The 9,479-nt window shown below is 31.5% G+C and overlaps 1 protein-coding gene across 1 annotated transcript in view; it reads left to right on the top strand.

Annotated features, from left to right (window-relative positions):
* LOC142322751 (ras-GEF domain-containing family member 1C-like) overlaps positions 1 to 7,563 on the top strand; it is a 196,128-nt gene extending 188,565 nt beyond the window's left edge. The window contains exon 7 of the mRNA XM_075361825.1: positions 7,481 to 7,563. The gene's annotated coding sequence lies outside the window, so the exon portion shown is untranslated. The remainder of the gene's footprint in view (positions 1 to 7,480) is intronic.
* The last annotated feature ends 1,916 nt before the right edge of the window (positions 7,564 to 9,479 follow it).

Consider the following 9,479-nt stretch of genomic DNA (forward strand, 5'->3'; position numbering starts at 1 on the left):
CCTTAAAAGTTGATAAAGAAGTTAGATGTTTCATGATATAAACCGTACTTTGTTAATATTAAAACATAGAAAACTTTGGTCTAGTAAATAATAATAAATGCAACAACCGTATTTTTATTATTTGAAAATTATGAGATTATAAAATATTTCTTTATCAAAAAAAGAACTGGTGATATCACAGCTCAGTCAAGCTATTTGCTTATTTATTTATGCTGCAGAGAATTTTGACTCGTAATCCAATTTTGAATCTATTTTTGAGGGGTATAATTTAACGAGTTGATTTTTTTTAAAAATATTTAACGATAATAGAATAGTTAGCTATAATAGTTATAACAACACACACGCCAGGCTTGCTCTCTTTTATCTTTTACTGCTCCACGTACTAAGACTATATGTTATTTAAAAATGAAATGTCACAAATTATTCATCACTTTATATAGTACTTTGACTTTTTACGGTGTAATTTGGTAGTTAATTTTTTCATGCAGTTTTTTTATTTTCCAAGTGGTGTAACATTCATTTAGGATTATAAAACTGAAATTGTACATAGATGTACTAAAAGATGTGTCTTATCTGAATTATTTTTTTTCTGACATCATCCACTTACGGTTGCCGTACAATGTGCTCTATTACTTTTTATTACACCTTTTAATAAATATTTGAGAATGCGAGGGCCTTCATAATTAAAGAGACAATTTTCAACAGCGGAAAACTATTTCTATATAATAGAATAAACTGAAATTGTTTGACATTAAAGTTGGGACTCCTGAAAGAAAATATCAACTGTTCGAAAAAAATAACCATTACAATTTTTTACCGACTTATCGAAGAAAGTGCGGCATTAGTTTCGGTCGAATGGTGGAATGGGGAGTGACAATGAATTTTCTTTACGTTTTGAGGTATGAGGAGTTCGAAAATAGCATTCGCTTAAAATGGTGTTTCCTTATATATATTTATGTAGGCCTATCTATAAACCGTTGCGGCTCAAAAATCTCCAAAACTAGAAGATCAACCTCAGTGAAATTTAAATATGCTGTAATAGTGTATCTGAAGTTGTGGATGTGAAGATTTTTTGAAGACTGGTTGAGTCGTTCTTGAGTTACGCTTAATTTAAAGTAGAACAAATTTGAGCTGTGCAAACAAAATAAAATAATGAAAAATCGGTCGTCTTACGCAGAACTTCGCAAGAGTGTTTTATTTTAAAATGTTGGCATCACTTGAAACATATACTATACAGATACATAAGCTGTGATAAGATTTTTATTATGGGAAGGTTTAAATCCGGCCATAATTCACTCACGGATTTAAATAGTGTGATAAAAAGTGTATTATCTTTGAAAATTCGTGTAATAGTTTAAATCAGGTAGAACAAATCATAGATTTTCATCATAGTGCAAAGACACTATATTATATGTAACTTTAACTAAACTTTTTAGTAGTATGTAATGATTGTATAGATGCATAAAAAACTCGGGATGGATTCATCATTTTTAGACAGAAATAAAATTTTAGAGAAAGGAATGTAAACATTCGTGTTCGTTCGAAAGGACAAAATTCAAGAATACGCGTCAGTCGGTAAAGTAATACTAATGGTGTTTTGGGACAACAAAGGCTAGTTTGTTAATATTTGGAATAAAACTGTATAATCAATAGCAAGTAATACTGTGATATGCTAGAAAACGAATTAAAATCTACATTAAGTAAGAAACATCCTGGTTCTTTCTCAAATGGCGGAATTCTTCTGCATGTTAACGCCTATCCCATTACCGTTCAAAAGATGCAGGAGGCTATTCAATAGGTGGAGTTGAGAAGTGTCGCTGCATCCAGCCTACCGTTTTCATCTCGCACTAACACAGTTTTTTTATTTGGCTCAGAGTTTATTTTATTTGTTTTTTTTATTTTTAGTGACATCAAGTTCAGGAACAATGAGCAGGTCAAGTATGTGATACAACAATGGCTCAACCAAAAGCGTGAACAATATTTTACTACTGGAATAAGAAATCACAGAGAAAGATGTCCCCTCTTTCTTTCTTTCACGTGCTGTCCATTGTTCGATGCGGGTTTAGTGGTCGTGACCACACTTTAACATTTGTGGCGACCTGGATATTCTGTTTCCAGATGCTTCGGAGGGTGAAGCAAAAGTCGGTGTAGGGGCGGGTGAGACACCATTCCCTGGCGTGCAGACTGTGGATCCCGTAGATATAGACTGAGTGGTTTCCCGAATAGCACTGAGAAAAGCATCGGGAGTTGACCAACTTGACCCGGATATTTTCTACCATAATGCTGCCATACTACTACCATAATGCCATAATGCTACCATAATATGCTGCCTGTCATAAGAGAGCCGCTTGGCAGGCTGTTCTCGTGGTGCCTTAGCTGGGGCTGTTTCCCGACTTGTTAGAAAGTGGTTTTGGTGAGGGTGCTCTTAAAACCAAGGAAGGATCCTAGTGAGGTAGGCAGTTATTTATTGATCCATCAGCCTCTTGCCGGTTATCGGCAAGTTGCTGGCAAGGCTGGTCGTGAAACGGCTCTGGGAAAACATCGATTTGAACTGTTTTCTAAATCGAGGCCATTACGGCTTCATGACAGGGGTTGGCACGGAGGATTGCATCTTAAATGCTCTTGCCGAGTTGGAAAGCGCCGACTGTAAATACGTTCTGGTAATTTTTATAATCATAAAGGCAGCATTTCCTTCCTACTAACCCGTCACTTCTAACCATCTGTGTACTAACTGCTGATTTATTTGGCTCAGAAACGACCGTAATATAAACTCTCCTTCAAGCTCCAACCTCCCAACAAGATTCCATAGAGATAGGCTTCTGTAGCAATTAATTTGCAAGACCCTTATTGTCGGTACTGCACAGCCTGCTGCTTGTCTTATGTTCTTCTTTCCCACAGAATGCACGCGCCGCAGTCTCCATACACTGGTGTTCTATTGCCTGGCTTACCGCAATTGAAATACAGGGTCGGTCGGTCCAAACCCATACACTTAGATGCTACGTGTCCGGCCTTCCAACATCTGAAGCAAATGTCCTCGTAGAAGTACGTGACAGTGGACTCACCCGATGCAATTCCCTTCGGTCAATTTTGAAACTTGCCGCCCTTTCTGACGTCACAACCGTGGCATTTTTAGTATCTCCAAATGGCGGTCTGACGGAGGCTAGTTTCAGCGTTTCCTGCGCTCCAACTGACTTTAAAACACCCTCTATTATCGTTTGATCATCTGTTGGACAGATAGATAATTGGACAGATATCAGAGAAGCATCTACATCCTTAATATGCACTATAGTCCTCTTGTCTGTCCAGCTCTTAACACTCACCTCTATATATCCATCCTATCTTTTGATATTGATTTAAGGGCTTCAGCAGTTTTGGCCTCCCCTTTAATTCTTGTCTTGACCTCCTTCTTCACGCCCTTCCTCAAAAATACAATCTACCGGCATATTTTACGACAGTTGTTTTACTGTTTGCGGGGTAGTGGTCTTCTTGTCTTTTCCTGTCCTGGACTGAAGTTCATGCTTCAAAGACAAATCAATGGACATGCTCTGCCTTTTTCCCGCGTATTCCAAGAGCTTCTTTAAAAAGGTGCCAAGCTTGCTCTCGGCTACAACAAATAAAATCCAACAAAGCAAACAGGATCTTACCGATGCAGTCCCTCACATCTTTTATGACTTTCACATCCCCCTGTGACGAGTTGACCACCCTAATGTAGGCAGTTCATTCAGGGACATCCAGTTCCTCGCCTATCAGCACCTGAGTTTTTCAGCCAATAGTTGTCCCCCTTTGATTTTTCGCTCTGCAGTGGGGCGTTTAACATTGGGTGCGCACTTATACATCCTCATTGTAAAGGAATCTCATCTTCTACTTCCAGGTCATATAAGGTGGCGACATTGGCGTCCTTTTTTTGCGGTTACTTTGTTTTAAGATATATATATATTATTCGGTGTCTTCCCGCAGACCAATTCTTAATATTTTCTGGTAGAAAATAATCGATAAAAATACGAGTATCATATCAGTTCCTACATTTTTAATTTTTATTTAATTTGAAATATTTTTATTTGGTTTTTAAAAATGTATTCATATAACAGGATTCCAAACCTTCCGAAAATTGGTAAAAATGAAATTCCAACTTTCTTTAAATGTTTATTCATTGAAATCTTTTATCAACAAATCATAAGTAACTGTTTATATTATAGGTACTGATATATTGTAGGCAAGTAAAGAATCGTTAAAAGAAAAAATATATTTACATATTACAATTAGACATTATTTTATTTTTTTCTATTTGTTTATTAAAACGTGATATTTGAAATATTCAGCTAAAATACACCTTAATTAAAAAAAAAAATAAAAAATAAAATATTTTAACTAAGAATGAGCGGTTGTCTTTTAAAATTTTTGCGCTACATTTTTTTTATTTTTATTAACAAATTTAAAAAATGACAGTTTAAGTAAAGGATGAAATCCGTCAGTGACATCAGTTTTTGAATAGAGATGCACGACCATTCCAATAAAGAGTTAAAACATATCCTTCATACCGTTATTCTTTCTAAATATCAAGACAAATAGATAAAAAAAATACAGATTGTTATAAATATTATTAATTTTTTATTTATTCTAATCATTGTATGTACAATTTTACATTGCATCATTGTAATCATTGTATGTAAAAGTGCAATCGTATAAAGTGTGAAGGTAGTGTTGAAAGTCCATTTAATTTATGATAGTAAAAAAAGAATTATGATAATGTAATAATGTTACAACGGTGAATTTTTATTACCTATAAAAAATCGTGACATGTATAATAAGTTAAAAATAAATCTACATTATGATGGATAAATACCACGATTAGTTAAATGTTAAAGAATCTCAACGCTATGAAATTTTTCTTTTACTTTTTCTTTCCTTTAAGAAAAGTGCTTGGGTAGTAGTATCGTCCTAAGGAAGTGAAAAATAGGGTGGCTACGAAGTATATTTCTCTTGGGAGCTATACGGGTAGGCACGTACCCCGGTTCTTCTTAATTTTCTTTCTTTCTTTCGAATAACCCATGACCGAAAAGTGAACAGTCACTACCGACTCGGGCGGCAGTCAATAAATCATCAATAGTTTCCAATAATGTTTTCTTCACTCGTTCTCAACTCCTCAAAGCTTTGTTAGGTTACATCGAAGCGACTTCATACTTCTCACTCTTCTACATATATTTATCACCCGTGTCACTGTAACAGCTTGACAAATATAGCTCATAAGTCTTACCCGACTACAAACTAAAATCTTTTGTCAAAAATATTTTTAATAGATGAAGAACGATTATAATTAATTATGTTACCCTAAGATTCGCATCGATAGAAGTAATGCGTCAGATTTTTTCATCTTAAAAATTGTAAATAAAAAATTAACGAAAAAATTTAAATCATTACAATTAATAAAAAGGAAGAAATAGACGACAAACTCTTTAAATTTTCAAAATTAAAAAATATAAAACTGATTCTAATAAACGGTTATAACTAAAGAAAAATAACAATGATACTTTTTAAGTTATTCTTCTACGTTCTCGCTCTGTTCGCCATTTTTTTATTTTTATATAAAGATTTATATCTGATGTTTGGATAGACGAATCACATTAATATTTGGAAAACCGTCTTGATAATAAAGTTTTATAATTAGTAAAAACTCAGGACTTAAATACCTTCGCATATTACAAAATGGCGGCCATGTCTATTTTTCAATCCGTTATATATTCATAAATATTAGTTTTATCAAAATTTATGTTATTTTCTAAAATATTAAGCCTTTTATTTTGAACAGTATGTCATTTTATTTTTTCTAAATCGGTTAACAAATAGTCAAGTTACGGGAGAAAATTGATGTTGTAATTTTGTGTCATAATTATTAGGTCTATTATTGTGAGAAAATTATTATTAAATTTGTTACTAATTTACAATATTAGAATTAACAATAAATAAAAACAATTAATATTTCATCGAATTGAACGTAAAGTGGAGGACATGAAAACAGACACATAATTACATCAATTTTCTTCCATAACTCGGCTGTTTGTTAACCGATTTTCAAAAATAAACTGTCATTTTGTTCAAAATAAAAGTCTTAATATTTTAGTAAAAGATAAATTTTGATAAAACTAATATTTATGGAGATATAACGGATTTAAAAATAAACATGGCCGCCATTTTGTAATTTGCGACGGTATTTAAGTCCTGAGTTTTGCCTAATTTTAAAACTTTATTACCAAGACGCTTACCAAATATTAATGTGATTCGTCTATCCGAACTTGAGATATAAATTTTTATATAAAAATAACAAAATGGTGGGTAGGGGAGAACGAAAGATAAATTGCCATTATTCCTAATATATTTTTTGTTTAGTTTTACAAGTAGAATCCGAAAAAGTATAGTCAGCCCACCATTTTAGAAACACCAGTATATATATAAATTTAATCTATTCTTTACTGTTATGCAATATATGTCGTATGCTGTTTCAAAATACAAAATCATTTTTATAATCGATTGAATAAACTATGATGCTTTGCAAGTAACAAAGAAGTTTATTTTTCGTTGTCAAAATGCAAATGTTTTTCATGTGTAAATATTTATTCACAAGTAGCTATATTTTTGTATACATTCTTGTGTAATCACGAATTATTATTTCTCTTATCTAAATATGTTAGTTGAAAAAAAATTAATCAACCGAAAGTTAATTCCATTTAAAAGTTCGTAGGTCAAGAAAAGTTCAAATTTTAACATAATAGTTTAATAAATATTGAAATGAAGTGATTAAAAAAAATGTAGGAGTTAATTTGACCATTCATTGTACTTTTAAAGAAAACAGTTCCATGTTTAGTTAATTTATTTTGTTGAGAAAGTTCCTTTTCTAGTGCCGTTGTTAGTGTCTTCGTTTCAGTATTTTGTGGAAAATATGGCACATACTTGCATATAGATAAATAAATAAATATGTGTGAGTGTGTGTTGCGAGTGTATGTGTGTGCGTGGAGTTGTGTTTTGTGATTTTCTACCTTAAAAATTAAACTAGTATTGCTCAGTGTTAAACATTTTTAATATATATTGAGTACATAGTTCTTTACAAATTCATATCTATTGGTCTATAATGCGTGTTTATAAACCGATGGGTCTATAAAGAACCTTGTTTACAAAAAAGATTGTTGGTGTAATAGAAAAAGAGTATAACCTGATATTGTAAATATAGATAAAAGTATTGAATCTGTTACAAAAAGCTTTGGCTTTTTATTCTATATCTCAAGCAAACATCTACACAAGTTTTATCGGTTAATATTAGTACATAGTAGTTAATATTTGTACATGCAGAAATTATTTTTCCTTCGTTTTGACAGTTCTCCAATCGACTGTCTTATGGTACATACTTGAACTTCTTTTTACTTCAGACGATTTGCGTTTGCTCAATTGTTGTGGCTTTCAGTGAACAGATGTTTTTCTTTTTTTTCAGGTTAACAGCTAATATCGGTGAGGTGCTAATATAAGTCACTGGTAAAGAAGATTGTAATAAGAAGTAAATGAATGAAATGTGAGGATAAAATTATGTCAATCAAATTTTGTGTTTAATAAATTTAAATATTCAATTAACTAGAATAAACAAGTGTACTTATTTTTTTATATTCAAGCTCATCAAAATGCATGCGTGAAAAAAAATCACATCGTATATTTTAAAAATTATTTCTGTTGAAAGGTATTTTGATTTTATTTTACATTTATATTAGTTTTATTTACTTATTAATTTTTGCTTTTCACAATTATTTGATTTTCAGCCGAAGAATTTTTTTATCACTTTTATTATAATATTAAAAGTTTAAGGTTACTCTATCCATAATGAAGGGATCAAAGAATTAATGGTAGGGAAAAGGGTTTTATGATGAAAAAACCATCTACTTATAATGACCATGTCTGGAGAAGTACTTCATAGTATTCTTAAAGCAGTGCTTGCCCGTTTAAATCACCTTTCCAGGAGTAACCTTCTTGGGAGTTTTGTGTATTATATCCACATTCACTTTTTTTAAACTCTAAATTTTATTCTACAGTTTCCATTTATCTCTTACGACGCCTAGGTTGTCATTTTTTCTTCCGACCAATCTATTTTCACGTTTTTGGTTCTAATGACAGATTTAGCAAGAGATTTCACGATTAGATTTTTTTTAATTATATATCGCTAGCCTAAATAGAAATTTTTTTATAAAACGGCATCAATTCTTGTTTTATTACGATCGAATAAATGAAAAAGTTCAAAAAAATTACTTGTGAAAAACTTCAAATATTGGCAGGGTTATTGTTTTTTTACATTTTGTCCTTCTTATATACCCTTTTAGGTAAAAGCCAGTTGATATTTTTAGCAAGGCTATCCAATCAAAATAATGTATATTTTTATCAAACCGTTTTTTATCTTTGTGTTATCATTCAATAATATACTTATAAGATTATTTATTTTATTCTTCCTTTAACGATAAGAAGTGTATTTTAAAATAAATGATATTTGTTCCTTTAACGATAAATGTCTTAATCCCTTATCAAAATTAGCATACGGTTAAGTATATTCTCTTTTTTTCATGATATAAAGCCATGTTGTCCGGTTACAAGTAGATTCCCAAACCATTAACCAGTAAAAGATAAAAACGTCTTGCCTTTAGGTAGGATGATTAGGAATTGATCCGATAGAAGCTTTAACAGGATTTCCATTGTTGTACTGGAAAAAAACAGCAAATCCATTTTATCTCATAATCATAATACTTCCACCACCGTTCCTTTCTAACTAAATACTCGTAGATAGACCTTAAGAATTCTGAAGTAAAGTTGACCTCATAACTAGCCGCTTCAGCATTCAATTTATAAAATAAAGCTCAATTTTGAATTTTTTCGTACATTTTGCTTAGTGTTTTATCTTACATGAACGCTAAAACACAAAATGTTATCTTATCATTTATATTATACGCTGTTGAAATCCTATAGTCGGTTGATATCTTTAGCATGGCTATCCAATCAAAATAATGTCCCTTTCGAATCATCATAACAGACTAAACGAAAGAGAAGAATATAAGGGTTACAGAAAAACTATCATTATTGATGCAGACAACAGTAGTACTGGCGATTAAGAAAAAATACTACTAGTATAACGAGTTAAAATAAGAGAGATTTTTGATAAGTATAAATAATGTCAGACTCCTGAAACCGAGTTTAAAGTGGTGGCTCCGAATTCCGCACCAAGTACTTGGGTATAAAAGTTATTACACGATCAGAGCACTACACCTTATATTAGGACATTTTCTAACAGACGAACTGCTCCCCATTTACTGCAATTAAATAAATTCTAATGTTGATAAATATTATTAAAATACGAAAACACTAATTTAAAAAATGAACGAAAATTTTTATGATTATAAATTATAAGAATAAAGGTGGTATAATTTTTATATATAAAATTTAAGATTCAGACTTAA

This window comes from Lycorma delicatula, chromosome 4, assembly GCF_047948215.1.
Source record: "Lycorma delicatula isolate Av1 chromosome 4, ASM4794821v1, whole genome shotgun sequence".
NCBI lineage: Eukaryota > Metazoa > Arthropoda > Insecta > Hemiptera > Fulgoridae > Lycorma > Lycorma delicatula.